The following is a 28,000-nucleotide window of genomic DNA, read 5'->3' on the forward strand; positions in this document are numbered from 1 at the left end:
CAATCAAATATTTGCTACAGACTTTGAAAAGGTCATGACAGTACAGGACCCTAAAAATACAAGACTTAACCACTGCTGTTCGCCTATAAAGTAAATAAGCTTGGTCCATCATCATTTTTCTTACATCATGGCCCATGTGACAAACTAGCCAACCTAACTCTGTATTACTGAGTAAACGGTACAAATAAGAACCACTTGTCAAACTACACTTTTACTGACTACATTAGTCTGGCATCCCCTGTAGCTCCTGAGGTATGCAATGCAGAAGTTGTGGTGTAGCATTAACACCATAGCCATTCTTTTTCTAAACTAGGGTCACTGAAGGACCCCAAATGCTGTACCTCTACACTTCATATTTATTATCATATACTTAATTGTTTTGTGTTTAGAAATCCAATGGTCTGCAGTTATGTCTGGCCAGTGGACTGAGGTGGAACCTTTTCTTATATATACTATTACGAATTAAATAACAAATAGAGTCCTGGCAACTGGTGTAGTGATATGCAGAAAAATATTTTCCTTCCCTTCACAGAAAACCAAAAATACCTTCTGGGCATAGCTCATATTTCGACGAATCAAGTTAAACGTGTTATCATTGTAATTCTTTATGGCAAACCGATCAGATTTTATATGGGGAGCATGCCTGCCTCTGACCGACACCATACTCTTCCAACAGTGTGCCACTGAATTCCTTCTAGCAAAGTTAAAGGAAAATTCAGAAACAGCACACATAAGGCCTTCCAATCTCGGTACACAACTTGTTATCTATCCATCTTCATTTAATTGGCAGATACTGGAAAACGGCACACAGACACCTGGATAATGACTCCACTTTGCTCTTTGTAGTGGGCCTACTTTTGAACTAGTCCTCAGACAGACCTAGTTTATAGCAACACACTGTCTGTGAAAGTCTACAAGAAAAATAGTACTTCACACAAACAGTGCTAGAGAGAGAAACCAGACTCTCTGTTGGCCTCCCTCCCCCTCCTCTGACACACACACACACACACACACACTTAAGACCAACAGAGTGGCTTAAAGCCAGCTCAAAGGGGCACACCAACACAAGATGATGTCAGACGAGTCTGGCACTGGACATGAACGGGTAATCCAGTGACATGAAGGGCTATGGGTCAGTGTTTGGCGGAGCAGGCCGAGGGCGTGGCCACTACTGGGGCAGTGACATGTTATCATACAAGGTCACTGATATTACTCAGTGGAGTGAGGATACCTAGCCAAATTGGAGCCATCAGTACACCACATCATTACACCACATCGGTACATCACACACATAAGGAGCAAGGGTGGGCGGTGAGTGAAGGAGCAGGTGCTATTGGCTCAATGCTATGGAAGCCCCCATACATACTCAGTGTGGAGACACTCCAAATGGATACACTTAACAAAGTGAGTGAGTTTTCACCTCATCCTTGCAGCAGCTGACACAACATTCAGCAGCAGGGGCGATTTGCACGAACCGTTCACAGCAATAGGGCCTTTTCAGAAAAACAATACTCTAGACTTTCAGAACTCGCAGTCCTTTCGGCTAATACTCCACATCCGTATGAGGTATTCCCTGCTCACTGGTAATATCTGTCTTAGGCTATACAGATAGAAAGGGTGCTGTGTAAATCTGTCACTTCTCTTTGAGAAAAAGCCCTCCAAATGACCAGTTAAATCAACACACTGCAAGTCAGAGATGTTCATTTACGTTGCGAGGGGAGTGCTCTCTCAATTCCGGGATCTTTCTGGAACATTTCGTCATTTCTAACTCATTCATAATGTACAAAATCAGGGAATAATGATTGCACTGTCCACTACATCTTCCACAAAAAAATCACTGCGCAACCATGGTAGCTGACCACTTCATGCTTGGCGTCGTTTATGAGCTTTAAGTAAATATAGTCACTATGCCATTTGGTCTTTTGTTCAATTAAGAAAAAGGCCTGGAGGCTCTGAAAGGCCTATGATGAAGAGAGGAGAATTGGGAAGCAGGCACAGGTAGACTGACCATCGCGGGGGAGGGTAAACCAGATGCCTAGTGGAAATTGTCAGACTATTGCCAAAGCGACCTCATGCCAGGATAATACAAGGTCCATAGGTGTTCCTGAGACAGCCCCAACCCACATGCTGATAACCTTTCAATGCTGGAGAGCCAATCTCCACAGTAATTGCTTTGCCTCTGTTTCATCTCTTCCTTTCGATGGGCATTCCACAGAATTTAAAGGATCATTCACTTTGTTTTCTCTCAGTCATTTCATCCAAGAAAAGATGGGTTCATTCTAGGCTCTATATCTTGCTGTGATTCGGTCTGCTTCCCGGCCTTTCTGTGATCAATGCATCTTATATAAAAAAAGAACAATTTAATTTACACTACAACTGCATGTTTAAGGGATGATAATCCTCGATTTTTTTTTTTTTTCATTTCTAAAAAATGAAAAACCCATTCAAAATGAACATCAAGGAGACCTCAATTGAGCACTATGGACCAGATTCGTGATTTTTGTTTGTGATAAAATGTGCGTTTTGTCTTAAACTGCAGAACGTAAATGTACCCTACCCAGAGTCAAGTCATATTTGACAGTAGTCCATGTTTTCTTTGCTGGAAGCCTAGACTAAGGAGGTATTTGCTATTGACATTCTTTTTCAACTTTTTCAACTTAAATACCAGCGGCAATTTTTACAATATAAAACCGTCAAAAGGGTTTTATTCTTGGTAGGAATTAATAATACATTTCTGTTAGTCTGGCTCACATTTAATATGCACTCATTCAGGCATTAACAACAAGTTAAAGGGGGGATGGCTGGTGAACCGCTCCACATGTAAACGTGATATGATTAGACAGGACAAAGGGGATGTGTAAGACTCATTCACAACCAACATTCGAAGGTACACTGCAAATGACAAGAAGAAACAAATATGTGAAATAGTCAATTCTGTTTGAAGCAGTGTCACAAATTGGCTACAAATTAGTGAAGTCTCGAGGTGCATTTTCACAAATTAGCATGTCAAAAATAGCCTACAATAAACAAAATTACACTTTGCGTTGATGTATATCTGAAGTAATCCTACCTACTGCTACCAAATGTGTTGATTCCTCAGGAAGCCCAGACAGGGTGTGTATGTGTGTGTGTGAAGTATTCTGTTTAATTTAGCTTGCATCCTAAGTGATTTTGTTACATTACCTAAATAAGGTGAAATCTAGGGCGAGCAGACTCAAGTAGACTGGTTGTCGGAGTCAGTGAAGTGTGAAATTGCAACACCAGACAGCCAGCATAATAGCTCAGAAGGGGGCTAATGTCCCTGCTACACTCACAGAACATTTTTATAATGGCTAAATTAAAAGAAAAATATATAGATTTATTCTGGGCTCAGTTTGCTTTTTAATTCATTGTTTCATTTTGTATTCTTGTTTCGAATTCCTATTCATTCCCTCCAGTTGTTCCTTTCTTTCAGTAAGATCCCATGTAATGGACTGATGCTTATTAAAAGGAAAGGGCCCACCGTCAGAGAAAGAAAGCGGAAATAAATGGGGAGTGGGAATAGGGATACGTGAGGTTTGTAAATTGGGCCTTTGGATGCCCCCCCGCTACGTACAAGCACCCTGACGTGTCAGCAAAGGAAGAGAAAGAACAATTTAAATGAATAACTGCAAGCTGCCGTGTTCCCCCCGAGCCGGTCCCTTCCCCTGCATCCTCGGCAAACAGCCGCTGCCATAGCTGCCGAACTAGCGGATCGATACGGGCTGCAGGTCGCTTAATTCACGTGGGCTTTTGTGCGGAGGAGTGAACTTTCCCTTAAACAAGGCCGACCTCTATTTCCAGAGATGCTACAACAAAACCTATTGAAGTGTGCCTCTGTAGCCCGCGTTCCAAAATGCTCCACTTTAAAACCATTTTAAGCACACGTGGGAAGAAGATCTCAGGCAAATGAACAGGATAGCTCACTACTTTTGAGGAGTGAAACAAATGGTGGATTATGGTAGATTACAAAGGCAAATAAGCGTACCCGAGCCAGGCCAAGGAAGACGGACACAGATGGACTTGTTGCTGCCATACTGGCAGAGTTTTGCTGCACCTAACATTATCAGGCACTCTCAGAACTGGCCACGTAACCTGTCCTCTCTCTAGCGTGCCAGACATGTTCAATATATTAATGAGATGCAATACACTTCAGTATTGTTTGTTTAGCTGCGAGAAGAACTCACAGAAGACAGAATACCATCTAAGCACATGGTGCAGACAGACAGCAAAGATTAAGCAGGTTTGACCTTATTTAGAATTATTAATCCATTTCTAATTCCACTGGGCTCTCCTGGGAGAGGGGCCTATCAAATAAATCAGCGCATTCACTGTGAGATCCAGCCGGGGGAAAGACTCACGGCCTGCACTGTCCTCTATGCTGCTAGCAGACCACAGGGAGAAAAACCCTCATAACCCACACGGCGTCCAAAGCGACACCAAGGAAAAGCCTCTTTACTTCATTTTGCAAGGTTCTACTCACATGCCACGTTTTCTAAAGGTTTTGCTTCACACCAACAATGAAATCTTTTTTTTTTTTAAATGAAATGCTTTTGGTTTCGCTTTGCTTTTTTTTTTTTTTTTTTACCCGACTGCATTAGTGAAAAGAGAAGGGCTGCGCGTCACGTGACCTTGTGAGGCACGTAGCAAACGGCACCTCTAGAAACGTGGAGAAAAGGCCCGAGAAGGATTTATCAAAGCAAGGCACGTTTCAATAATGCGCCCAATTACCGGATCCTCGGGATCTCGCCTGGGCATGGGCTGCTTTTCCACAGATTACTGCTTTTGCACAGATTAAGAAATGACGCACGTGGCCAACAGAACAGCCAGAAAATGACCCCCAGCACCCGAACCTGTTCCAACACCAGGAACACAGCTGCAGCCTTTAACAGCAAACGTTTGAGGCAGCAGCAGGCGGCTTGATTTCACTCCTCGCTGTACTGCAGGTCGGCCGCACCACGCCGCTGCCGGAGTCCCTCAGGAGACTGACGTGCCACTTCAACCTTACGACCCAGGACCCAAAACCAAAAGTCTGCATAATACCCCTCGATTATTCCACTTTCACACCCCCAGGTGCTTAAAAGGCGCTGCTTCCAGAAAACAGGGGGAAATAAAAGGGGATTTGAGCTCCAGATATCCTCTGACATGCACGCTGTGACATACGTTGGGAAGTAACAAGTTAATGGGTTATGTAGACAGCATGGATGGACCCAGAGAGCCCAAACATTAAGGCGCCCATGTTATAGTTGCATCTTAATATGCCTGTCTCGGTCACGCCGATGGCCGGGCAGATCGCTCAATCCCTCCTAGTCACATTTATTTCTTGCAGACAGCCATTAGACCTGTCATCATCCATACTGCACACACTGGCAGAAAATTGCATCCCCAATTAAAAAGAATCAAAGGCTGATGAGTAAAAAGCATCCCATCATCTGCGCTTTTAATTTTGCTATTTTCCCCCATCTGGCCACTCATATGATGATTTGTGAGTTCCGGTGGATTGACAGAACAAAAGAAACTGTTGTGGAGTCGCTTATTTAATCAATTATTTATTTATTTTAATGTCATGGGCCGTTATTGTGCCCTGACTGTAACAGTGGATGGAAAATTACTGTGATTAGGCACAGCTATCCGGCCTGCCCTTACTACCACAGCAGGGGCACAAGTTTGGCATCCATGCACAGATAGTGCAGTAAAAAGAAATCAATCACTCAAAAAAACAAGAGAACGAAAGAAAGAGAAAGAAAACCGCTAAGTCTTTCGAATGTCACTCCTCGATCCCAGACAATAAACGCCCCACAAAAAACAATGAACATCCCATTACGGCACGACCCAAATTTTGCATTCACGACCAAAAATGTGATTTAATTCCCAGTAGGAATGGGAATGTTCAATTAATTTCTATTAAGACAAGCTTCTGTCCCTCATTCCTCAGTCCAGGTATGAATTCAATCAAATGCCAAAATCACTGTATAAAAATCACCAAAGAATGGACCGAATAAGATCAATGTGAAATAAATCCTGTGATACAAAGCATAAAAAAAATGCTCTACTGCCAAGTAAAAAAAAAAACAAATTTTATATTGCGTTTGGATATTGTATCAATTTCTTCACTGACTAATCTTAGCAATGGGTCTGACTTTAAACAAACCCTGTAGCCACATACCACTGTAATATAGCTGTTATACTGACTGTGACCCTCAGAACTGGCAGTTGGCAGGTAAGGCAGCCACTGCCAGAATCGCATTTTTCACAGCCAAGATATTATTACAAAAAACATTTATGACCCTTAGTAATAACTTTTGATGTGCCTTGAAATACTATTTTGAAAACTGTTCTTTTCGGTAAGTGATTTATGATGTACTCAAGCATCTCCGCATATTTTGGTGCGAAGTGTAGAAACCCTGGCATTTATACAGAGCGGAAATCAAGCACTTTCTTTACCCCTTATTCTCACTGCTTGTTGCTTTCCTTGCGAGGGTGTACAAGAGGTCCCTGTGTACCTGACTGCACAAGTTACCCGCTGAGTTTCTCTGCCGCTATTTCACAGCTAGTGTCAGCTAGTTTCAGCGTCTACTCCTCACCTCCCCGTTTCACCTTCTATGCAGAAAACGTGCAATCCGCTGCTCTGCTTTTGCCAAAACGGCCTAAGCATCTCTCGTTCTCCCACTCACGCTAATGCTCAGGGTGCCAATGCTCCTCTCTCGGGGCAGGAGAGGCGGCATGCACTCGCCTGCAAACTTTATCAGTCAGAAACTCACTCGTAAAGAGAAAAATAAATAAATAGCGCACATAAACTGAGCAAAAGAAATGGTGTCAAAGCACGTGTCGCTGCTTTTGATATCAGCTCTTGTGCAAAATTCTGTTAAACACAGCAATCAAAGCGATCTCGGGAAGCTGCTACCACAATCCCATTTCACAAACCTGCTCATGTTTACGCCGCACAAAACGGCACACGTCTCAACACCTAAACAGACTCATATGCTGCGGCTCCTGAGACAGGCAACGTGTAACAGTGGCCAAGCAATTTATGCCTTGGATTCTCTCCCCTTGACTTGGAGTGTGCAGCTTGAGTCCCGTGCGGAGTGACAGGGTTATATTTAATCCCTCTGCCGACCACATGTGGAGCTACGGGATCTCCGGCAAGTGTGAACCTGGCGAGGAGTCAGTGTTACTACTGTAGGGCCCACCGGGGCATTTCAGCCGCCACGGATCCGCTCGTTCCACTGTGTCCCGATGAGGAGAGCTTTAAAAAAGAGACACTCCAGGGAAGGTTCGTAAAAAGAAAATGTGACATAACTGGGGTGAAAGTCCATTTGCTTGCTTGATGATTGTGGAGGTCAGTGTGAGACTGTTCCAAATGTGAAATGGAAGAGTTATGACCTTAGTCTGACCCCCGACATCAGACCGGTTGCTTATCGTGCCATAAAAAAGAACGAACACACACACACACACACGCACACACAGATGGAGTCCATGTCAAACCTTTACACATCCCTATCAAATCACACCACAGCAGAGAAATGGCTTATAACATAATACACTTAAACCTCCTTTATTCATCCTGTCTGATCTCTGCCATATGTGCGGACATGGAGCCCCGTGCTAACGCCCTGCCTCTGCTGGCTTCCTCCGCTTCCGGTCTGGTGCTTTGTGCCGAGTGTCGTGTGTTCGGTCGTCTCCTAGCGCAGGAGGCCAGAAGGCCCATTCCAAGTTTTCCCTCATGCTTCTCATTACCGGGGCATGTTGGGTTTTTATAGAGCCTTGTAAACCGCTGAATTACTGCACTCTGAAACACATTTTGACACTCTTATGTTAGTGCGCTTATGGAAAAGCTTTTCAATGCAAGGCGGAAGCCTCCTAATGGCAAATGACAAAAGAGCACGACTTGTTAATTATTTTTAACTGCCGGATAAAATGATTATGAACTGGATAAAATGCACAAAGGTCTAGTAATGGGAATAAAACTTGTGAGGATAAAAACTATAAAAAAATATTAAAAAAAACAGTGTTCACACTTGGTTCAAATCTGTGGTAGTTGGACTGGTTTATTATACTCAATACAAAACCTATAACAATAATTGCAGTGATCATTTGTGCAATACAATGAAAAATACAGCAATTAGGAACATTATTTCCAATTTTATTCACATTTTATAGAATCCACTGAATTTCATATGTTGTCTCTTGTTTAAAAGACTTCAATTGTACTTGGGTAGCATTGGATTGGCTAGATTTTTAAGATAATCATTATTTAAACACAATAAAATTTACACTTGAATTGTTTCAAAATAAAGCAAAAACACTTGATAAAAGTAATACTAAGCTTGTAACAAGGAAATATAATTTATATGACACTTATAAATGTACTGAAGGTTCTTTGGAGAAGAAAAAGTCAGTTAGATAAATAATCCTCATAAACTAATAACTTCGAAGGAGGGACTAATTGTGTGGGGGTGATCATAACAGAATTAGTTCACCAGTGTGTCCATCTTCCTGATATGGATCTTGTCTTCTTTTCAGCCAAAAGCCTTTAGCCACAGCAATAACAGGGAATAAAAGGCGACAGCCAGTCAAAACAGTGCCTGTTATTCCAGCCAGGGCCCGAGTGCTGGTGAAGAGCTTCTTTTCATGTTCCCTTAACATGGTAAAGTGATCTTCTCCACAATAGGAGCACTCAAGGAGGCCGTCCCTGGCAAACAGGCCAAAACAAACAGTTCCCCCAGGGCCCTCCACCACAGTTGGCCCACGGCTACACCCCGCTTCTCGCGTCCGCCGTGGCGGACTCGCACGCGCACGTGTGCACGCACTTTGTCGGTGTGACACGTGACTCCCAGTCCGGTTTTAGTGTTGCAATAAATGTTTTCCGATAGCAACAGCCACCTAAAATGCGCATGCACATTTACGATGCTTTATGTCAAGACATAATCTCAGAGCAGGCAGTTTAGTAATGGCCCACTGTCAGTATCAGTAGCACGGAGCTCCATACTAACATAAACTGCCAATATAAACCTTTTGTTTACGTACAAGAGCCCTTTAGATGAACTGAATGTAAGATTTCAGTCTTCCTCACAGATTTCAGGGACCGCACAGATGCAGGAAGCTGTAATATGACACAGCCTGTATTGAGGCTGTTTCTAATTGGTTCACTTACACCGTCACTGCTTGTAAAGAGGAGAGTCAGCACCATCAATACAGCAAGAAGACAGGAGGAAATGCCTGTCTCATACAACAGTGTGCGTGAGCCCAGTGGAATTAGAAATGGATTAATAATTCTAAATAAGGTCAAATCTGCTTAATCTTTGCTGTCTGTCTGCACCATGTGCTTAGATGGTATTCTGTCTTATGTGAGTTCTTCTTGCAGCTAAACAAACAATACTGAAGTGTATTGCATCTCATTAATATATTGAACATGTCTGGCACACTAGAGAGAGGACAGGTTACGTGGCCAGTTCTGAGAGTGCCTGATAATGTTAGGTGCAGCAAAACTCTGCCAGTATGGCAGCAACAAACAGTGTGCGTGAAAATGCGTGAATCTGGACATCTACATCAAAGGCAAAAAGGCCTCTAAAAATGGAACCAAATCTTCAAGTCACGACAATCAAGACAGTCTAGTTAAAACAAAGATATCTGTCAAGTGTAAAAGGAGTGATATGCTAGTATAAGCAGATGCTCTATACCACTGAGTAGGAGGTGGAAGTCAAGTGAGACAGTCTTAAATTTAATTTGACAGTACATCACCATCTCATTACGGTATCAAACAATTACTACGTGATTTATATGTGGAATTTTTCAGAACTGTTTATCCTTCAGCAAACATCTATATACCATAATGCTTAAATCCCACTCAAATTAATCAAATGTCAGGAAAGTTTTGAAGTTTCCAAAAAAAAAAATAAATAAATTTTAACAAGAGTTTTCTAAATTCAGCAGTATGACATTAATTTCATTGTCCAACACTTAACTTTAACAGACTTTAATCTATTTAGTATTTTTTATTAACTCTGCCTTTACCATCTACCACCATTAAGGCGATTCACTGTCGGCATGAAGTGGTTGGACAAATCAGGGCTGCCGAGTGTTCTCCCAGCACATTCTCCCGAGGGGACACGCCCAAGCCTCACTGTGAGCCAGGCTGCGGTTTGGACTGCATGTAAGGGAACTCTGAATGCTGACCAGGGTAGCTGCTAGGCTGAGGGCCAGCTTGCCCTGGGACATTTTGGCTGACAATGATAGAAGAATTAGCGCTCACTTTTAACAGCCCAGCCTCAAATTACTTTCTCCCAGTCCATAAGCCACTCTAACTGAACGATACGGGCAAACTCCAAAACTTCATGTAGGGTTGAGGAACGAGCTGTCTCAAACGTCCCAGCCTGACATAATCAGGCTGACTTAAAAAAAAAAAAAAAAAAAAACACAACGACAACTGTTTACGATGCGCCAACAATCACAAGCATTATCCAAGGGGACTGCAAACAACTCCTGGAACGGATCCTTGTCTCTCTGCCGCGGCTCCGAGCGAACACAGAAGGCGAGGCGATGTTTTCTTTCTCTCTTTCGCCCCTCTCCTTCTCCTCCTTTCTCTTCCTCCCTCACCCTGCGCTCCCTGGCCACTGAAACATGTGGTCAGCTGTTGTGCTTCCATGTGGTCAGATGATCAAAGGCAGAGTGGGGCGGTAATTGTCCCCCGCCGAAGCGCAGCCCTGCCCGGGATCAGGAACCCAGCAGGTGGGGGGAACGACCATGAGAACAGGCTGAGAGGCTGCAGGAACGCGAGAGGCCCGCCTGGCAGAAATAAAGACTTCCTAAGGACTCCTCTCGGACAACACAGCCGCTCGGGGGGGGGGGGGGGGGATGAAGCCTCCACACTTTTTTCTTTTTCTTTTTTTTTGAACGAGAGAAAAGAGGCCATCATAGGGAGATGGGGGCAGGGAGGTTAAGATGGTCGCATGATAACTGGGGGACTATAATATTTGGAAAGAGATGGCAGAGTGGCCGTTTTGGCTTCGGATCCAAACGTTAAAAAAAAAAACGTGCTCCGGGCAGCATCTCAACTCTTCTCAAACGTCACGCGATACAAATCCGCCTCGGTCCATGTCTCTGCCCGCTTCCCAACCCACCGTGCAGAGGGCAGAAGACAAAACGCCGAGGTTCACACGGCAACCGCACCGCCGGCGGTCACGCACACACACCCTCCCAAAGCCAGGGACTCTGGGCGAACCAGTGAGAGGGGAGCTCGCCGTGGCCAAGCCTGCGTCTACCTGATGACCAGAGAGCTGTGAAAACTCACCGAGAAGGCTGCTCCACATACATGTGGGAGACCGCAAAACACTTTTCACTGCTGTCTGTCATTTTGATTTCCCAGCATGACTCCCTTCGCCACCCCAGCCCCTCCCCCCATCCCGCCCTCCCTCCCTCCAGCCAGATGGCTTTTTTTTTCCTGTCTTTTTTTAACTGTCTGTGGGCTCTTGCACCTCCACTCTAAATCCCTGGAAGGGACAGGAGGAGTGCACCAGCAGGGTGTGTGGACAAATGGTTTGGAGGTGGCAGAGCAAATATAACGGATTAGGGGGGACATTTTCCCAGATATTCCCGAGCTGATTTCCACGCTTCGTGGCCGCAGCCCTGCTAAGAAACGGGGGTTTGCCCACGTAGGAGGAACGGAGCGAAAAATAACAAATGAGCCGGTGCATTTTTCTCAGTGAATTTTTCTCTTAGCGGAAATAATAGAACCACCATAAACGTCAGATACTTGGGTGCGGGGTTTTTTTTTGGTTGTTTACTCTACAACTAACCATTCATCCACAAACAAGGCCAAACTAGGCCTAGGACAAGAGCTGAACTTGCCCATAAGTCATTATTCTGTGTGCGAAATAATATGCTTTCACTTACCCTCTTGATGAGTTATGGAAATGCATGAACAAATACTGAAAACTATATGCTGTGTTCCAAAGAAAAAATGCAGACTTCGCCATCAGAGCACATCAATTATATTTCTTACTACAGAAATGTAAACAGCTCTTTGGTCCATGGCAGACCTAGAAAGCCTCATTTCTCCCTCCTGAGTGAAGGCATAGTGCACCAGGTTTCATACATATTAACTGCTTTCCTGACCAGGACTCAACCTGTATTAACGACAGTCCTGGCATGGACGTGCTAGGCCAGAACTGGCAACGTGGGGAGTTTGCCCTCTGCAGTCATAAAAGTACATAAACCTGCTGTACATACCCAGTACACATCCAGTCTTTGAACACAGAGTTGTGTGTGTAGGGACTTTGCTACTCTCATTCTTCTAGTTATGCGGATCGAGCGACAGCGCGTACACTTCTGATCTTTTGCCTACAGGGTTGTGCAGATCGGTTTTCGTTTCTTTTCAGCCTCCTGTAATGAATCTCCCACTTAATGGGACAAAGTTTAAAAGGGGATCCGACAGAAATGAGATGCTGTTGCTGTGGCAATTAAATGAATGGTGAATGTTAGGCGAAGAAAAGGCTGACATTTGACTTCCTGATGGCATGTCATCATGTCACTAAGCAACATGGCATGACTGTTGTGCTTGAATGGAGATATTTTGGGTTGGCAGCCAATGCAAGAAAGCTGACATTTTGCGCAAGTGATGCATAAAGTGAGGAAAAACAAAGAGGACATCATAATCAATCCGTTTCTTTGATGCATCATTCCAGAAAAATCACCTCCTAGGAACACCGCGGAACACGCCGCACAGTTAACTACTGGCATGGTGTTAACAGCATAAATAAGCAATTCCTCTTATGACTAGACGTAAACAAACGTGTCATCGAGGGCCTTCAGTCTGTTAAAGCTTCTGGACATTTGAGCTCAATCATCAAGCACATGAGACCGTAATGATGATTGTCCTGTTACGGTACTGACGACAGTGAACTTACGTTAGAGGACATGAATGATGATGGTGTCCCGTTGGAGGACAGTAATGACAACAGCGTCCTCGTGTTAGAGGACTCCTCTCCTCCTTCAGGCCGCAGGGACCCCGTCACGCCTGTCACATCTGCTGCGCTCGGGTCAAAAGGCCTGTGACATATGACCCCAAGGCCCTGACCTCCCTAACAGTGCACGCTACGGCGGGGTCAGCCAGGTCACTCAATCAGCCAGGGGGGGGGAACGACAAAAATCTGGGCATGGTGAAGGAGAAAGATCAACTGCCGTGCCAACAGCATGTTCAAAGCAATCCAGCCTTGATGTCCTCAGTCTCTCTCTCTCAGCACAGCTCTGCCCGGTGAACACACCGCGTGCCACGGCCAAAGTGGGTGGAGAGGGCAGATGGGTGACTGGGGGTGTGCCACATGACAGGAGTCTCAATGAGAGTGCAGGGACACACGAGGACATGCAGGGACACGCGGAGACACGTGTCGAATGAGGAAGTCCGGTCGCTCTTCAGTCCTGAACAGAAACACATAATGTGCGCCTATTGTACTCACACATGTACCTTAATACCATCGCAAACAGAAAATCGTATGTGTACAAGAACACAGAAAGACAAACACAGCTGTGCGCACGCGCACACACACACACACACACACACACACACACACACACCGGCACACGTGTACACAAAGTATAGACATTTCCGCAATGTATTCCGCCACCCTCCCCTCTACGCTGTCTCTCCTGCACTCTTTCTTAGACATGCCAACGTGACATGCAGCGCTGGCAGGGGTTGCCCAGAGCGACGCAAGCAGCACATCTCAGCTGGGAGGGCGACTGGAGTCGCAGATCACATGACTCATGTTAGGTGAATGGCACTCTGACAGAGGCAGCTGAGCAGCTCAATCAGAAGCTGGAGACCTTCTGCACGCACGCACACACACGCACGCACGCACACACACGCACACGCGCGCGCGGACGAACATGCGCTGGCACACACAAGATGTTGATCAAGATAACCAGATGGATTGAATTTTTTTTTATTTTTTTTTAAAGGTGACAGGCTGAGGTTGACTGCTTGTTGCTAAGGAAGACATTTCAACCTTCACTCTCACTGGGTGAAGGTACTGGAAACATCTACAAACACTGGTGTCACACACACATTTACATTAACATTCACAAACGCAAACGCAAACACACACACATATATATATATATATATATATATATATATATATATATATATACAATGTATATATACAAGGTTGCCATAGTGCACAACCTAATGTCTTTTCTTCCCAATCCTCATTTTTAAAAATGAATTGTGCACAACATCACAACCACCTTCCAGACCAGCCACCACCCCGTACACTTCACCCCCACCCCCACACCCACCCCCGTTCTCCTAAGAACACAAAGCCAGCCAGCTGCTCGCCTATTTATGAAAATAAACGATATATTTCCTCGTAAAAGTCCCCATAAAGTGATCCTCTATCTCCAAACCCGCCGCCAATGAGGAACGCATTAGGCCCCGGAGTCGGTTTCCCCCCGGAGCAGATCCGCACTGCATTTCGAAAGCTGAGAGAAAACACGAGACAGCTACGCGGCCCACTCGTCCGCCCCACCCGCCCACCGCGAGAGCATCCTCCATCGGCAGTTAGCACTTCGCTAATGGCTCCCTTTTGGCTGATGTAATTGCACAATGATTAGCTTTGGGCTCGTCCAAACGTTCGCACTTCACCTTGTGTTGCCTCTGCGTGACTGAGGCAGGGAAGACCGCGGGGTGACAGACCAGGCGTGCTCGAGGCGCACGCAGAACGACACCTCGCGCTACCTGCAAGTGCGCGCGTGCGTGCGTTTAATTAGCACGATCCAAACGAGGGCCATCACTTCCTGCCCAGCAAGGTGTCGTGAGACAAAAACAAGGTGGAGACGAAAACACATCCATCACAGCAGACCCCGAAGGCAGGCGATCAGAATTCCAGTCCTGAGAAGGTAGCTTTTAAAGTGCACAACCCTTTAAAAAAAAATCAGTAGCTTAAAATTTTATGACATACTCTGGCCTGAGTTACAATTTATAATGTACAAAGGAAAACTGCTTAAATGTTCCTATAGCTTTCTGCATGCCATAGACTACATCAAATTCAACAGATTTGTTCATAAATTTGTCATTACAATAATAGGGGGGGGGGGGGTGTTGGGGGATATCAGAAGGCACTGTACAGATGAAGAGGCCATCATCAATCTCACTTTATACTCCCCAGACACTCACCATAAGGTTTAACACCTTTCCTTGCGCCAGTTACCGGGATGTGCTATTCTAGGACATTCAAGCATCACTGGGATACTTCAGAGCGATGATATTGCTTCTGCAGTGTGCCTCGCGATATATTGCGATATATTTATCATGTGAATCCTTCACATGATAAAAACTGGACCGTCTCATTTTGACCAAAGCTATTTATGTTTGCTGGGTCATGTGAGCACCGCGCTTCATCCAAACACCCACATAACACTCATCTAGAGCCATCTCGAGCATCTGCGATTGGTCAGGACACTCGCAGCACAGAAGTGGTCTGTTAGAGAGGTCATTTGCATATTGCTGCCTTCTGTGATATCAGTGTTACACAGTTCATTCAGAAGACCAGTACTGCAAGAGCAATTAACAAACCATATATTGTGCAGCTCTGGAGAACACCGTCGCCAGCCAGTCATGGCACAAGGAGCACAGTGTCGCACCAGACCTAACGTGCCGACATACAGACGTGCAGAGGGACGAAACAAAAGGCAGAATGCATTGAAGGTTCAGGCACTATATGGTAGAATCTGTGTCGCCAAGGTGCCACCGTGCTAACTGTCAGAGCCTTTGAAACAGCCCTAGGTTTTAGCTGTTCCTCAGAAGACCATGCCGAACTGACAACTGCTGTCTGCTTTTTGGACAGATGAAGCACTGTCCCCATCACAAGTTAAAAAATGCCATTTTTGGTTCTAAGACAAAAATGTAAATGTGAAACATGTTAGCAAATGGGAGTCCTGATGTCCCAGCAAATGAGCCGCTCTAGCAGCAGCTGATGAGGGCGGCTGACAGCTAGACGCGCGGAAGCCTGGACTTCGCTAGCCGAATGATTTGAAGAGCTGTAGCACTGCGTTCTTAAGGATGCCCGGCTTTTTGCAAGGGCTCATTATTAGGCCTTCCTTCATAGGGGTTACTGTCCACCGATAATCCACCGTGGAACTCCCTAAAACTCTAGAACTCACTAGAATTCTCTAGGAATCCACAGAAGTCTTCCTCGGTTGAGTAGCTGAGCTCTGCGTGGTCTCTACGTGGTCTCTACGTGCACACTCGCTAAGGGACAAGGACGACCTAGCGCACGCCAAAGCCGCAGCACGCAGCGCCATTTGCAGCCACGTACTGCAGGGTGCAGGGTGAGCTCTCAACAAAGGTAACGACTGCCCCTTCTCTTGTGCCTCTTCTATTCACGCGCACTAGTAGAGAAACATTAAGTGCCGCCCCGGTAGTCAAACGTTCCTTTCTCTCTGCAGCGGCACCACGTCTTCTCCAGGACGCCAGGAACTAATCCACGTTTACGAAAAGGAAAAGAAAAGAAAAAAAAAAAACACAGAACACCTTCGCCTCGGAGACACTTAGCGGTTAAATGGCTAGGGCTCTGACAGCACTTGTTATCATGCTCGTTACCCCCCTCCACCATCTGCGACTTCACCCGGGTAACATCAAAACGAGCCCGAGAATCCTGACCTCGGAGACAAACCGTGAACGCCACGCGTTGCTTTGGCGCAGGGGGGTTGGATCGCGGCGACGCATTTAGCAGAGTGTGCCAGCACTGCCAAGGCAGGTGGTACAGCTTAACGTGGCACTACCTTCGAGCCTCCAGACAGGTATTGGCACTCCCTCCTCCACCAGCACCACCACCTCCACCCTGCGTGCGTTGCCGACGTCTTGGACGTGGTGAAGGCGGCCTACAGGCGTGAACGGAGCCGTCCCAACAGCCCCCGCTACTCACGCTCGCGTCGGTGGCATCAAACGGGCCTGACAGCTGTAATTACATGACCGCGCCGCTGATTACGCGCCGCTTGTCACGGAGACCGACAAGGCACCTATTTCGGGGTCGGCTCGCTCTGGCAGTCGGTCGTTAGGACGGAGCAGCGGAGCAGGAGGGCCCCTCCAGGAGGACGCGGAGATTGGGGAGGGAGAGCGCAGGGAGGGGCCAGCTCTTCCTCGCCAGGCCGGAGCCCCATCCGCCTCCCTGCTGCTCTGAATGATGAGGGCTGTGTAAAGCGCCCCTGCGCTACCACTGTCAAAACAGCGGAGAAGCGGCAGGGAGTCAATGCAGGCCCGCCTCCCGCGCCGCACTCTGATAACGAACGGGGCGACGCGCCGGGTAAATGAAGTGACTCGGAGAAATAAACGCAGAAACGTGTGCCGAGTCGTGCTACGGGGAGGGTTTGGCGGTTCGGAGCGTTGCAGCACAGAGCTCGTGGCTCACTCTGAGATGACGCTACAGCTGATGTAAGGAATCGGCTGCGGGGAAAATCAAATATGCCATCAATATTTAATCCGGGGTCTGAGCAGGGTAAAATCGGGGATTGCAAGGGGAACCCGCGGCCATGGCACTTTGTTCACAAGTGAAGCTCGTGCAGGAATTAAGATGTCTGGCACAGCTAAACTTCAGACACACAAACACACACACAGGGTTGAGAAAATACATACACACCCATACACACATTCTAAAAAAACAAAATACTGTCAGAATTATCTAGCAATTGACCCCTTCTCCCACCACCTCTCTCCCCCCAAAAATCATCACGTTCACTATCCATATCATTATCGAACACACAAGAAAATCCCAATCTCATATCCCAGACACTGATCTACCACCCCCCACCCCCATCACACATTAAAATCATTGTCCAATCCAGCTGTGAGCTTTGGCAAGAGGCCAAACTGTCTGGCACAGCGGAGTGGAAATCTCTGAAACAAATACAATAGCACAGATTGCACCAGGCATCCGCAACACAGAGCATTGCAGCCCTGTGCAGTGCTAGAGAGCTGCAGCGTTTAGCACTAAATAAGCTCTCATAAGAATCATCGCAAAGCTCATAGAAAATGGTGATTATGAGCTGGATATTCCATTCATTCTTATAAAAGAAAAGCAATTTGCGCATCCTCCCCCGTTCCTCGTTTTGATCCAAATGAATTTCTGAGCTTTTGCTGCGAAAGGAATTAACCCCTGTAATATTACATCCCCACACCACCATAGACCAGCTGCGGCCGGCGTGACCTACTCTTGACGTGTGCATACACAAACAGACGCTCACAGAAGTGCACGCAGAAATGCATGCACATGTTCACACATGTACATGCACAAATGTACATACACACGCACGCACGGACAAACATACAGACAACTGTGAAAGCACAGGAGTACAGAACAGCCCTGAGCAGCCTCAGAATGCCTCAAACAGCCTCATACTGCCCCACACAGTCTCGGAGTGCCTAAAACAGCCCCAAACTACCACAAAGAGCTTTAAACAAACTCAAACTGCCTCAAACAGCCATGAACAGCCTCAGACTGAGCCTAACCCTAACCTAGCCCTGAACAGCCTCAAACTGCACTGCAAGGTAATTGCTTCAAACTGCTCGAAAAAGCCTCAAACTACCCATGCATCCTCATATTGCCCTAGAGAACCTCAAACAGCCATAAACTGCCCCGAACAGCCTTGAACAGCCCTGAACAGCCTTGAGCGCCTTGCCTTGACACCTCCAGCATACCTGTCCTGTGTCAGGCAGACGTTTTCAGTGCTTATGTATCATTTGACGAGCAGGAAGCATGTTTTGCTACTTTATAACAGGATAAATTTCAAATTAAAAGTAAACGCTGAACAAACTGTCCCCTGCAATTTTGCAGAGAGGTTGTACAAGAGGAAAAATAAAAGCTGGTACGTGACAGGTACTTTTTCAAAGAATCCACTGCCTAAGTTTGAGAGGGGCTATGATGTGTACACATCTTTGATGGCATCTCTTTTGTTAAGGCTTTTCACGCTTCCTAACGGCATCTCCAAGAAGAGCAAACTAAAAAAACAAATTGCCTGTGTTTATGAAGCTTGCTCTGCACAACCAACTCAACAATGAGAGACACTGCAGACTTTTCAGTGACCTTAAATAGCATATTGATTTCTCCAAATGCCAAAGAGACTCATTTTGCCTCCACTCTCACAGATTTGGGGTTTATTGGGCCGAGTGTCACTATAATGAAATGATTATACTCTCGGCCACCGTCAATGGCCACAACAAACACCAAAACAGCTAAGAAGGGACATGCATAGCTATTTGTCTGAATACACCACAGGCATAATGGTATGTAATGCTTCTGTGTCTGACCCTGCTCCAGTCTAGCTTCACAAACACGCAAACACACACGTGCATAGCTCACAAAGGCCATCTTTCATTTATCAGCTGTCAGGTCCTCGGCTTCGCGTCTTTTTTCTTTCTGATGGCCGGCCCATTGTCATATTGCCCATCAACATGTTAGATTAAACAAAATTTCACATGTCGGTGAAGTGAGTGTTGCCTGCGTGATTAGCAGAGCCCGCTAATTGTCCTCCCTCCTCCAATGCCACCATTTTCCACATGGATGAACAGCAAAGAGGGTTTTGTCCGACAGGGCCCCCATCAAACGCGCCAAAGACGGGTCTTCACCGCCTCCTTGGCCTGCTCCCACTCTCCTGGGGGACGTGGCCGAGAGGGACTCGAGGGAGAATTATGGGTGAGGCGGGAAGAGGGGAGAGCGGCCAGCGGTTGGAGTCGAATTTCAGGGCCTTCCTACCCGTCCAAGGCCGCGCTGTGGCAGGGTGCTAAGCCGACGCCAACAGGGGGTGCTGAACGCCCGTGCTACGCCCGCGCTCGGCCGTACCCTCGTCGGTAATGATCTAACGTCTCCGGAGCCAGGGCCCCGGGGCCCCGGGCTGTCTCAGCCAGGGGCCAGCGTGCTCCAGGGCCCCCCGTCCCCCTGCCAGTCTTTGTCTTTTTTTTTTTTCTTCCCCGGCATGTGTTTGTATTGCTTTTCCGTAATGGATTTGATCTCGGGATCCCCGGCCCGTCTCTAAGGGGCGATGCCTCTGTGTTTTACAAACCGTGCGCGTCTGAGGCGATGCTGAAACCTGAAGAGTTGAAGGTCTGAGGAGTTCTAGCCCGCTCCCACAGTGAAACCCAGGGTCATGCTAGGATGCATGATGATGTACATGAATCTTATTCAAATGGTTATAATACAAAACCATGAGAAAAGATGGATTTCACTAACTCGTAACCATGAGCTATGGGCCTTCAGGAAAGAATGGCAACAATGAGGTGTGGGGGTGGGGAATATGCCAAAGCTAAAAAAAAAAACATTTTAAAGGACATTTTGGCAAATGAGAAATAAATCCTGTATGGAATGAATTTATGGTGGTCTGTTTCTCCAGCTTACAGGGTTGTGCCTCACCGAGGCCAGTTTTGATGGAAGTTTCCTTTAAGGGTAAGGCCGAGCACAGGACAGTGGGATGTGTTGCATCGTGCTGGGGCACTGGAGCACACAGGGGTTGTACAGGCCAGAGAATACTGATGGGTAGCCTCATCTATACTGGCAGGCCGGCTGTACTCTCGAAAATAAGACGGCTGGAATGTCTCCCGTGTGGAGATCTGGGAGTGAGATCCAGCTACTCCAGAGTTCATTCAGAAATCTTCTTCACCCACTCTCTCCCTCTGGTGATCTCTCGAGCTCTCTGGCTACTTCTCGAACTATCCATCTCCCTGGCACTGTTTTCCTTGTGACCTGAGTGTGTGAGCTTGCATGCATGATTCTGTTTGTGTAAGTGTGTGTAGGGTTAGAGCTCCACACTGTGCTCTGTCTATGTGTGTGTGTTTAGGGGGCGTAGACGAGCCATAATGCAGAGAGAGGCAGCAGAGTCAAGGCAGATTCCTGAGTTAGTGACTCCAAGTAAGAGAATTTCCCAGTGTCCAGCACCGTGTGTCTCTGATTATAACACTATGGTATCTACTGCATGATTTCTTTTCAACATCAACTCGTAAGAACCAGCAGTGATGAGGATCATAAGTAAAATTGTCATAAGGACTAAAAATGCAGTCAGTAGGAAAGCGATTTGAATTTTTGATATCAGTCTGCTGCCTGCCCACTGTACTACATCATTCCTTTTCATTCCTTTCACACGCTGCAGTCAGATGCTTTGCAAATCATATATATTAAGAGTTCCCGCCTCGCATCTGTGATGCTGGGATAGGCTCCGGTCCCCTGCCACCCTGAATTGGATTAAGCGGTTTAGAAGATGAAGATGAAGATATATTTTAGAGTTCAAAGATTTAAGCTCGAAGAACGTCCATCATAAAATCTATAAAAGCAGTGGGAGTTAAAAATGCATCATAAAGCCGTGTGTGAAAAGCTACAGCGCAAATGAAAGTGTAATATTGGACCTATATGATAAACCTATAGATCTATGCTCTTTGTATAATGTGTTTAATTTACAATTACTGTAAGTATAATTAGTATAATTCATATTTTCATCTTTCAAATGAGTGTCATGACTGTGGTAAATTCTTCACTCATCTCAATACAAATGTAAGATTATGTATAAACAACGCACAGTGCTGAGTCAGCATTTGCATTTAACAGTAGTAGTATTTCATGTAATTATGAACAGTTTAATAGTAATAATGAGACATTAAAGAAACATTAATGAAACAAGGGTCAACTATCTAAACCCACTCTACCAGAAAACAGCTATTACTATGTAGAACAATGCATGTGATTATTGCATTCAAATTTTGTTTTTACATTTTGAAAATGATCTTCATATATTGATCACTGATATACTGTCAAGTATTACGCAACATCTGTAAGTAATTCTTGTTTCAAAAGTAAGAAGAAGTCTTTACAGAAGTAACAGCTGTGCTTTTTGAAGTCCTAAAATTTTTAAAAATGGCAACAGCACACGAACCAGTCCATTAAGGTTAAGTGAAACGACTCAAGACATACACAGATGAAATTTTACTCATATTATTAGAAATAATGGTGCACACTGAATGCAGAAAGCCTGATGGGTTATTTATCCATGGTGACTTCACCCGAGGCCCAGGTCTGGACTCATCAAATGCTTTAGCAGGGGACGTGTTCATCCAATCGCACAAATTTCAGTAACAGGCCCAGTGATTGGAGCCTTTTGGCTGCCGACACTAATCCTGTGCCCTCTTTCTCTTTTTGCTCAAGTACATTCTGAAACATCAGTAATCTAACAATGAACGAAAGCAGTTAAAACCGCAACTACCCAAAGTCATTAAAGGCCAATGAAGATTTCGAGCAAGAAAGGCTGGCAAATGGGCGGAGCTTCGAGGGAGGATGGGGGCACTGTGGGGAGTTTCTATGGTAACGCTGGGTCGGGAGTTTCTACGGTTCAGTCCCTTTGGATAGAGGGCTGGTGAGCACAACTCTGGAGGGTTCCATATTGGGCTGTATGGCTTTTGTTAAGAGTCTCAGCATTGCCCTTTGGGCATGAGAAAGGCTGTGTATGTGTGCGTTGCAGGCCCGGTCGGTAGGGTGTAGGCCTGGAGTTGTTAAATAAATCACGGCGTAGAAGGCCCTGCGGAACTGGGCCGGGTGGGCGCCCACCCCCGGTCCGGAGGAGGCCGGTCTTGGACTGGCAGTAACTGGAAGTGGCGAGGTGACCCGATGGCATGGTGAGGAAACTTCACTTTATCACGGTGCACAGGGCCGTCCCGTTCACGCGGTGGCCAAGACTGACTCGCTGTTGAATGCAAACCACTGAGGAACCCCAACTGAGGGAATGGAGGGTCACAGAGCCTGGCCGAGGTCCGAGCCTGGCCGAGGTCAGAGCCTGGCCGAGGTCCGAGCCTGGCCGAGGTCCGAGCCTGGCCGAGGTCAGAGCCTGGCCGAGGTCAGAGCCTGGCCGAGGTCAGAGCCTGGCGTTAACAGTTGCAGTCCTGCCTGTGAGCAGGAAGGTCGCAACACCACACTCATCACGACACGGATCCAGAGCAGCAAAATGAAAGCACTAATATGAAGTGCAGCTGCCTTTACTTCATAGGGGGGGGGGAAGTACAGACTATAAGGAAAGCTGAGCGTCTCCGAGCCATGCAAACAGGGAACAGATTCCGTCAATAGAACGGATCGATATGGCTTCTTACCTCGCCTGGAGCATCTACAGACTTGATATGTGTCTTGCGTGGGCAAGCTGAGTGAGCCACTGTGGAGACAAAACATAAAAGCCCATCACTTCTCAACATCTGACAATAACAGCATATGATCAGCCTTGCTGAGTCCTATGAGTCCTGCCCCTTCAGACCATCATAAGTGTTTGAGAATGTAAAATCTATCACAGCAAAATCGCCGGCCTCACCTGCGCACTGAGGGAAATGAAGATAACTTGAAACATCCTTTCCTTTTACGATTGATTGGCTGCATTTGCGGTATCTTAGCACAGTCTTCCAGAATGTAGACAATTTCCATGGTTTCCTTCTCATCAAAGCTCTCATATATTTTGAAAGGCACTAGAGACAAAACATAATATACATATACATTTTCATAAGCAATACATCGTTTGATTAAAACATATGTTAGGTAATCTTTGATCATGTGAGGTTTTGGTTTTTTTTTGTTTGTTTGTTTGCTTACTTGTTGATTTGATTCAGTAGTAACACAAGTATTGAAAATCTCCATGATTAAAGGAATGAACTATCCTTTAACCCAAATATACAACAACTGGGCCAGCTTTATTTTGGACTGAACCAATCAGAAACCAGATGCCACGACTACCAGTCTTTATGGTGTAGTTATTACTTGTGAAGCTCTGATTTATATATGTGCAATAGGCACATCTTGACACAACCAAACAACATAAAAACTGTTAGAGGCTTCTAAAGGTGCCAATGTTTCACTGAATTTATTAAGGTAATAAAAATCTTAAATCCTTAAAACAAACATTTGCTGTAAAAAAATAAATAAAATTAAGGCAAAGGTTTTGTGTGTGTGTGTGTGTGTGTGTGTGTGTGTTTGCGTGTGCGTGTGTGTATTTAGGTACCAAATGCCTTTTGACAGTGATTTTTGACAAATATTTTGACAGTGCATAGACATTTGCCTGGTCCCCATGAGGAGTAATACTCATTTTCAAAAAATAAAAATAAATAAATGAATGAATAAATAAATAAGCTAAACTAGGTCAAATAATCAGTTTTTGTTTACTGAGTTAAATTCCAGATTTATTTTAGGTGTATGGATAGCATTCATTAGCAATAGTAATATAGAAGTCCAAGGATGTAGCCCACAATGATTGTGTTAGTGTGTCTCAAAGCTGGTGTGTGCTTTAACCTTCTCCAGTCTACAGTCAATGTGTGAGGCCTGCCCTTACACTTCCCCAGATCAAATTAAGCAGGCAAAGCAGGCATTTGCATTGCAAATGCACCATGAAAAATTGCGTTGCAGAGAGGGCCAGCCAGCTTCACTGTCCTGTACTTCTAAACCAGTGCCCTGTACCTCTAAACCAGTGCCCTGTACCTCTAAACCAGTGCCCTGTACCACTAAACCAGTGCCCTGTACCTCTAAACCAGTGCCCTGTACCTCTAAACCAGTGCCCTGTACCTCTAAACCAGTGCCCTGTACCTCTAAACCAGTGCCCTGTACCTCTAAACCAGTGCCCTGTACCACTAAACCAGTGCCCTGTACCTCTAAACCAGTGCCCTGTACCTCTAAACCAGTGCCCTGTACCACTAAACCAGTGCCCTGTACCTCTAAACCAGTGGCAAATTCATGGTTTCCATAAGCATGAGCAGAGACCCACAAAAGCACCCATCCATGGCACAGCCCCCCTCCCCACCTACCCCACCCACCCCACCCAACCCTGACTGCATGCTGCCCTCCAGGGGGAGCACCACCCCCTGACCTCCTCCTCCAGGGGGGTCAAAGGGAATTTAACACAAGGGTCCCACATTCCTCCAAGGTGATAATTGCTGTTGCTCTCCTCAGGGGGCAATCAGGCAGTGGGTAAACAGGAGGAGAAAAAGAACCCCCCCCGCACCACCACACACATACACCCACACCCACACACGCGCACACACACACACACACACACACACACACATTCACACTCGGGCACACACACAGAGATCACGGATGAAGCACATGAATTACGGCATCAGCTGACGGTGTGTGTCGCCAGTCACACCGGCGCGGGGTGGTGGTGGTGGTGGGGGTTTGGGGTTTTTTTTTTTCCCAAGGTCCCTCAAGTGTGCAGCTGTTAGGCCCCATGTAAACAGTGCAGACACTTCACACCTCCAGCCAGACTCCTCCTAACATGCTCTATGGTAATAAGATTGATTGAAAACTTCAAACGGGGCCCATCATAAAACAAAAACATCACGGAAGCATAATTATTCCTCTCCATCATCTCTGCCCCCCAGCCAAGCGCCCCTGAAGGAGAGCTCCTCGGTGCAGACTGACTGATGGGCCACGCCAGGCATTTCTTTCCGTTCGTCCACTGCTGACTCCTCTCCCAATATGACAGGCGCTGAAGCTTGAGAGCTCAACACCTGGGCTTCTGGAGCTGGGCTGCCTTTCCGCTTGCATTTTCAGGGAGTGCTGACTTCGCAGAAGCGGTAAACCCCTGTACCCCGGGAATGTGTTCATCTAAAAACATGAGCCGAAACTGTGCCAAAAAACAGGAATATTCTGCATTCCCGTAGCAGTTTATTTTCACACTGCTTAAGGAGAAATGGGAACGATTCAGTTATAACCAGGGAAGAGCAGAAAGTATACCTGGCCACGCCAGAGCAGTCAAAAACAGGTCCTCTCCATAACCCCTTGTCCGAAACCAGCTCCATCACAGCCAGACTATCCGTAACAAGCGCCCCAGTATTTCATCCAATGTCCTTCCCATCATATCCAATAAGCCATAAACTACTGTTCAGGCACTGTGCAGTTTGGTTATGGACACAGTGCCTTAAGCATTTGGCTAAAGCCATTACTTTTAAAGGCAAAGGGAGCCTGTTCCCCTCCCCCGGTCTGCCCGGCGTTTCCCGGCCTATACCCACATGTGGTCTCCGCGAGCCACACACTGAGGCTTCGGGGGTTATAAACGTTGAGCTGGTGATTAAGAAGCAGGAATAATGGCCTCCACAAAACCTGGAATGCGTTTAACAGCCACGTTAGCCCGGGAGTCATTCAGAGCCTGTGTCCATTAATAACTGGTCTTATTCAACTTTTCCAGAGCAGATACATTGCTTGCTTTTTAGCCCCTCAAAATATTATCACTGGTGAATCTACGTGGCCCGGTTACAAGACAAATGCAGATGTTTTAGGCTTTACATGTAAAGAGTTGTTTTTGGTAAGCCCTGGTTCTGCCCCCATGCCTAACCCGACTACTGATTTCACCTTGTTAAATTTTGTGAGCTCACACCAACCCCCCAACCCAAAATCCAGGATTAGGAAGGAAAACAGTCACAGAGAAGCTCTCAGTCACACCCAAAAGACACACACAGTCTCTTTCCCTCTTTCACAGACACACACACACACACACGCACACACACAGACACACACACACAGCGGCTGCGTGTTCAGCACACCCAAACCCCATCCCTTATTACAGGAGCTGCTTGGTTCGCAGGGCTTGGGGTCTTATCCAGGATTTCACATTCCCCTGTGTCCCACTTGACATCTCTGGCCCAGCAACATGCAATCAGGACCTGGAGCAGGGCTGTACCTTGATTTGTGCAAAGCATTATGGGTCCTTGTTAAGCCCTAATAATTACAGGTCAGTAATACTCCCCTTCCTCTGCCTACTGCACACACTGCTCTAAGCTAATGGTAAGCGTGGATGAGCCATAAGACAGCCTGGTATTTTATCTGGCTTCCAAATTGTACTGTAAATGAATGGAGGTTCATTGTTACACTTTTGGGATGTGTGTGTGTGTGTGTGTGTGTGTGTGTGTGTGTGTGTGTGTGTGTGTGTGTGTGTGTGAGTGTATGTGTGCGTGAGTGTGTGTGTGTGTGTGTGTGTGTGTGTGTGTGTCTGTGTAGGGCATATGTGTTTAGGTTGTGTGCATCTAATTGAGAAGTTAACAAAAGACAAAAAAAAAAGTTTTTGCCTTCAGAAGTTTCCAATAAATATCCTGCCCGTAATTTTAAACACCTGGCCATAAACCTCGGAGGAATGCTAAATAAAAAATCAAGTTTTCAGAGCAATGCTCCTGTCTGGCTCTTACTCACCAAGACGATGGGATTTGTAATGGCTGTAACTCGAATTAGCCAGTTCAAGCGAAACTGCCGGGGCAGAGAGGAAAAAAACACCCCAATATGTGTTTTCCACACAGCGTTGCAGCTCGAAACCGCATGAACTCAAATTTAAAGAGGGAGTGCAACACTAAACGAAGCCCTTCACGAGACTGTTCAGTGTCTGATTATCTGCTGCCCATAAGTAACTACAACGCAGGATTACGGTTCTGATCACGGCTGTTTCCCATAAGCTGTTCACAGAGATGGACAAGGAGTAGATCTCAAACTTACTTTCCATTTGAACCCGCAGTTAGGGCCCCTGCCGTGACCGGCGGGGGGGTTGTGGACGTGGTGCCACTGAGCTGCTGCTCTGGTTTCGATTGCCCGAGCTCGCGACGCCTTCCGCCAGTGCACCTGTCTGCCGTCAATAGACCCCCTGCCCAAGGCCCTTTCAGCATACTGAATATACGGCCGTGGCGAACGGCCCCGCCCACCTAATTACCGCCAGCCCCCGCGGCACGGCTGCGGTACACCGCCCCCACCGCCAGACTGACTTGCTGGCCAGTGCCTGCTCAGACCTGAGCACTCCTCACAGACACATGCACGCATGCATGCATGCATGCACACACACACACACGCGCGCGCACACAGATACTCAAGCTGCTTACAAGCCGCTGATGGAAGCACTACAGTGTGGCAAGAGATTAACAGTGCTGTCTACACACATGCATGAATAATAGAGTTATCACTACAGACAGGCAAGCAACGAGGCAAGAGGTTTACCCAATGGC

At 46.4% G+C, this 28,000-nt stretch overlaps 1 long non-coding RNA gene across 3 annotated transcripts in view; it reads right to left on the reverse strand.

Annotated features, from left to right (window-relative positions):
* LOC118242300 (uncharacterized) overlaps window positions 1-28,000 on the reverse strand; it is a 55,937-nt gene that overhangs the window by 15,613 nt on the left and 12,324 nt on the right. For 2 of the 3 annotated variants that reach the window (XR_004776748.2, XR_004776749.2), the window contains 2 exons: window positions 23,344-23,494; window positions 23,132-23,190 (listed from right to left, as the gene is read on the reverse strand). This is a non-coding gene — a long non-coding RNA (uncharacterized LOC118242300). Of the gene's footprint in view, window positions 1-23,131; window positions 23,191-23,343; window positions 23,495-27,500; window positions 27,818-28,000 lie in introns of those variants that run through there. The other variant, XR_014117669.1, reaches the window with a different exon arrangement.

The sequence above is a fragment of the Electrophorus electricus genome, chromosome 16 (genome assembly GCF_041902795.1).
Source record: "Electrophorus electricus isolate QZ-2024a chromosome 16, ASM4190279v1, whole genome shotgun sequence".
Taxonomy (NCBI): domain Eukaryota; kingdom Metazoa; phylum Chordata; class Actinopteri; order Gymnotiformes; family Gymnotidae; genus Electrophorus; species Electrophorus electricus.